Below are 6014 nucleotides of genomic sequence, written 5' to 3'. Positions count from 1 at the left end.
GCTAGGGCGGGGCTCGGGGGGACCACGCCCCGCCTCCTCCGCCGGCCCCTCCTCCTCCGCTGAGCCTGACTTTCGCCAGGGCCTGGACGCAGATTCTCCTCCATCTGGGATTTAGGCTGCAGTGACGAGAACTTTCTACATCCCTCCCTCCCCCACTCAGTCCACCCGGGCTTCCGCTCTCAGGTACCTGAGCGCCAGACTTCCAAGCCTCCGGATTCCTCTCGTGCTTTTTTTTGTTTTCTTGGCCCTCCACCCCAAGCCTCTGCCCCCAGCACGTACTGCATGGACGAGATTCAATCTGTCGTCCCCGCCCCTGAGACACCTGATTGCTGCATCTCCACTGATAGATATCCTGGCTTCTTTCCCCCTCCACCCCATTACCTCTCACCTAGATGATTGAAAAACCATCTTTTTTTTTTTTTTTTAAGAATTTTATTTATTTGAGAGAGAGAGAGCATGAGCAGGGGGAGGGGAAGAGGGAGGAGCAGACTCTGCTGAGCTGGAGCGGATGTGGGACTCGATCCCAGCACTCTGGGATCATGGTCTGAGCCAACTCAGCCACCTAGGGGCCCGAAAAACCATCTTAACTAGTTTTCTTCTTACTACTCTCTTTCCTCCAATCAGTTTTTTTTTTTTTAATTTTTTATTTATTTATGATAGTCACACAGAGAGAGAGAGAGGCAGAGACACAGGCAGAGGGAGAAGCAGGCTCCATGCACCGGGAGCCTGACGTGGGATTCGATCCCGGGTCTCCAGGATCGCGCCCTGGGCCAAAGGCAGGCGCCAAACCGCTGCGCCACCCAGGGATCCCTCTCCAATCAGTTTTAATCACAAATTCCACCTTAATTTCCCAAGGCAGGGCTTTGCTCATTCCGTCCTTCCAATCAAAGCCTTCTAACCACTTTAGTTACCATTTGTTGATTGCCTGTTCCTCCACAAGTATTTTATAATATCATCTCTACTTCTTAAACCACTAAACATATGTATTTTATAGCCATCTTACAAAGGAGGAACCTGATACTCAGAATAATTAAGTGACTTTCCTACAAAAACCAATGCACTGCTTGGCCAGGATTTGAATTCATGAATGTGGTGTCCATATCCACAACACTTTATGGGGCTTCTGGTGGCTCAGTGAGTTGAGTGTCCACTCTTGGTTTCGGCTCAGGTCCAGATCTCATTGGTGGTGAGATGGAGCCCCTTAGGCAGGCTCCCAGCTCACTGGGGAGTCTGTTTGAAGATTCTCTCCCTGTGTCTCTCCCCTCCCCCCCCTCGATTGCAGCCCACACTTTCTCTTTCTAATAAAAAAATAAATCTTAAAGAAAAAGTCCATAACACTTTTTTGCTCCCTGTCACTTGATCTCTTACAGAGCTACATATGGCACTACTTGCCAAATACCCTCTGTATGTTCCTCCCCTTGTGCTACGGAGATGCCTCCACCAGACCATCACCCTCTGTTGCACCCCTTGGTATTTGAATTCTTTGAAAGTACACGTTCATTGTATCTCCAGAAACACTGTGTGGCCCTTCTATCTGAACTCACCTACCATTTTGTGTATTCAAATGTTTCTGCCTGTATAAAGATTTTATATGCACATTTAACTCACTGGTTATATTGTCATCTGGCATTGTTAACCTGATTGATAGCCTCATTTGTGCAGGCCGCTCTGAACCAACCCTGGGGGACTTTGGCTATGCCTGCATCTTGACAGAGGGGAACCTTGAACCTGAGCCAGATAGTGGGAATCAATAATGGTTGACTTCTAGTTTTGTGGTAACAGATATTAACTTTATTAATTATGTATAAAAATATTTACTTTTGACTAATGTTTGTGGATTGCTATAAAATAAATGGCTATTTAGTTGTTTATATATTCTTGACTCTAAAATGACGAGTATGAGTCAGTGTTATTTTATGTGCTAGTCAAGAAAGAAAACAAATGCTATCTAGTAAGCTATGACATTTAATTGATTTGAAATCATCCAGAGACATTAAAATGTGAAATAGCATGTAACTTACAATTCATAAGAGATTGCATGTTGCTTTGTGAGAGTTTCCGAGTCTTTCCTCCTCATAGCCATGTCCCCTTTATTACAAACTAATCTATTAAAGGGCAAAGATCTGGGGATCCCTGGGTGGCTCAGCGGTTAGTGCCTGCCTTCAGCCCAGGGCGTGGTCCTGGGGGCCGGGGGTTGAGCCCCGCATTGGGCTCCCTGCATGGAGCCAGCTTCTCCCTCTGCCTGTGTCTCTGCCTCTTTCTCTGTCTGTGTCTTTCATGAATAAATAAATAAAATCTTTAAAAAAAATAAATAAAGGGCAAAGATCTATTTTTCTTTGGCTTTACCCCACCAAAGAGTTGCTCAATAACTGTCCAATGATTAACAAAACTATTTTTTAAAAGATTTTATTTATTTATTTTAGAGAGAGAAAGGTGGGAACAGGGAGAGGGGCTGAGAGAGAGGGAAAGAATCTCAAGCCGACTCTGCACTGAGCATGGAGCCAGACACAGGGCTCGATCTCAGTACCTTGAGATCATGACCTGTGCTGAAACCATGAGTTGGATGCTCAACCAACTGAGCTACCCAGGTGACCCAAAACTATTCTTGATATTAAATCTAATCATCTGTTTTAGTTACTAAAGTAGTTACAGTGAAATGGGCCTATTACTCAGCATGGTCAAGTAGCAAAAACATTTGGGAATCAGAAGACATAGGGTCAGATGATCTGGATTCCAACTTGGCTATGCCTCCTCTGCAAATTCCCAAACCTTTGTAAGCCTCGGTCCCTACATCTGCAATATTGAGGTAATAATGTCCCCTCACAGTGCTTTTGGCAGGATCGAAATTGCCCAGGCATTTAAAACCACTGCACTGTGCACTGTTAAGGGCTAGACTCTCCCCACCCCTAGGGTCAAGTTGGTTCTTCTACTAAGAACTGAACCCACAGACCTCAAGGGCGTCACATGGATGCATCATTTTAAAGATTATTTAAAATGCATCATTTAACAGATTATTAGGAGTTTTCCTTTATCTGAAGAATTTGATATGTTGCAAGATACTTCCCTTTGCAATTTATTAAGTATGAAAATTGAATAATTTTGGCTGTGTGTGTATTGTAGACAAAAGATACCGTATATATTGTTTATGCAGTGGTTCTCAGGGTAAAATGTTACAATGAAGCAGAATTTGTGGGAGAGGGACAGCCATAACCTACTTATATTCCTTGAGGGCTGGATATGAGCCGTAAGGACCATGAGTGCTCTATTTGTTTAACCTCATTAAACTTTACCCTAATCCTGGAAGGAAGGTACTTGTACTTCCCCAGTGTTGTAGGTTAAGAAACTGGGGACATAGACAAGCTAGGTAATCTACCTAAGAGCAGGCAGCTTAACAGTGAGGGTAGGGTTCACACGCAAGCACCTTCTGTAAGCATCTAGGGCTGTAGAGGAGGAAGTATGACCCTCCCATTTCCAAATCACCAGGTGCTGAAGAGGGTGGGGAAGAAGGCACTGGAGAACTTGATAATTAATCAGAGCAAGCACTACAGCTGCTTGTTTCCCTGGAAATGATACCCAGGAAGAGAGATGAGTTCACGAGATCGAGGGTGGATGTGGGGGTTGATATCTACAGCAGAGGAACCCACTCAAAATATGGAGCTTGATGGGAGAAACATTTAGTTTTTAGAAAAAGTTGTGATATAAGGAGGGGAAATCCATAGAGCCACTGAAGCCAAGAGAAGAGTATATCCAAGAAGGGGCGATGGACAGTATCAGATGCTATTAAGAAGTCGTTTGAAGGGGACAGGACAAAGTAGAGCTCTATCAACCGAACTTGTATGCATGTTAAATTGCCTACTCACCATATACAAGGTGAAGAGAGCAAAACCAGGAGCTGTGGGAAGACAAACCGCTGAAGTGAGTGTGGTAAGGAGAATTCAGTTGCTGAGGAGAGAGGAAGATTTGGAGGAAAGTCACTTTAATTGGAAGGGTTTTTTTTGTTTTTGTTTTTGTTTTGTTTTGTTTTGGGATACATACGGTAATTGCCTCTTCCTTCTTTGCAGGAAATGTTCATTAAGTCAACCTACTTTCCCAGGTCAGTGGGTCACATGGGAAGTCAAAAGTTGAGCCTGGCCTTAATTAAAAGGAGATGAGGTTCAATGACTTTGGATAACATCTAATTGACCTTGAGTTTTATTTTTATTCTTCCTTTGAATTGAAGCCCAAAAACATACTCTATATTGGTTGTATGATATAAAATCTTTTCTACCAAATTAGACAGAATACTGGAAACTCGTTCCATCGTTGTATGTTATTGCAACAGGAATGATGAGCCATTTTATTTTTGGTCACCCCACCCCTTTCAGAATGGGCTTCAATTTATTGTTTTATTTATTTATTTTTAAAAATATTTTATTTATTTATTCATAAGAGAGGCAGAGACATAGGCAGAGGGAGAAGTAGGCTCCCCGTGGGGAGACCGATGCAGGACTCAATCCCAGGACCACAGGATCGTGACCTGAACCAAAGGCATATGCTTAACCATTGGGCCACCCAGGAGTCCCCAGTTTATTGTTTCAAAGATCACTTGCACATTAAAAAATTGGCATTTTAGTTAAAATGATGAATATGCTAACAATACCACTAATAATATCAGTGAAATCATTGAAGATGGCTCCTAACACCTTTGGCATCTTTTCTACATGACAATTATAACTTTGTTTCCTCTAAGAAAAGGGATCCCTGGGTGGCGCACTGGTTTGGCGCCTGCCTTTGGCCCAGGGCGCGATCCTGGAGACCCGGGATCGAATCCCACGTCGGGCTCCCGGTGCATGGAGCCTGCTTCTCCCTCTGCCTGTGTCTCTGCCTCTCTCTCTCTCTCTGTGTGACTATCATATAAATAAATAAAAATAAAAAAAAAAAAGAAAAAAAAAGGCACTCTGAAAAACAGTAAACCAAGTTTCCAAGCCTTAAAAGCTGAGGCTGAGGATTAGGCTCAACTGTGATGTCTCAGTGGGGAGATGTAGGTTAGAGAAATAGATATGAAAGTCTATCTTCGGCTGCTCACAGGCACCTTGGAAGTGATGAAATTGTCCAGGTAGAGTAGGTAAAATAAGAAAAGAGAGCCCTGAGAGGACACTGAGGAATGCCAACATTCAAGGGGCCAGAGTAGGGGACAATTGCACTAAGGAGAATGAGAAAAAGTTGTGATATAAGGAGGGGAAATCCATAGAGCCACTGAAGCCAAGAGAAGAGTATATCCAAGAAGGGGCGATGGACAGTATCAGATGCTATTAAGAAGTCGTTTGAAGGGGACTGCTACATCCATTCGGTGTAACAACAAGAATGCCTCTGATCTCGGGGCACCTGGGTGGAAGTCAGTTAAGTCTGCAACTCATGATTTTGGCTCAGGTCATGATCTCAGGATCATGGGATCGAGCCTCGGGTTGGGCTCCACACTCAGTGCAGAGTCTACTTGTCTGTCTCCCTCTGCTCTTCCCCTGCTCTCTCTCTCTCACTCTCTTAAATATATATATATATATATATATATATATATACTTTTTTTTTTTTAAGGAATGCCTCTGATCTTGGCAAGAACAGTTACAATAAGGGTTGTGAGGTGCAAAATCAGACTGAGTGATCCAAGGAGAATGTAGATTTACCAGAAGTAGATGACACAGTTTGGTTGTTAAAAAGAGGAGGGTAATACATGGCAGCTGAATGAGGAGGGAAGGTCAAGATACTTTTTTTTTTTTTTTAACATGGTAAGGATTGAAGTTTTAATTTTGAAAAGAAGGAGCAAGGAAGAAGGAAGATGCAGGATTGATATGGTCAACTGGGTGATATTTCTAAGAAGTTAAAATAGAGGAGACCATTCTGAGGAGGTTGGACATATCTTCCATTATACAAAGAGGGAAGGAGGAAAAGATGAATATAGATGTCTATGCTTTTGTAGGTTGCAGGTGGAAAGTTGTGGGAGCTCATGTCAGAAGGTTTTTCTTTTCCCTGTGAGTAGG

This window comes from Canis lupus, chromosome 27 (genome assembly GCF_003254725.2).
Source record: "Canis lupus dingo isolate Sandy chromosome 27, ASM325472v2, whole genome shotgun sequence".
Taxonomy (NCBI): domain Eukaryota; kingdom Metazoa; phylum Chordata; class Mammalia; order Carnivora; family Canidae; genus Canis; species Canis lupus.
This window is presented reverse-complemented; position numbering follows the sequence as displayed.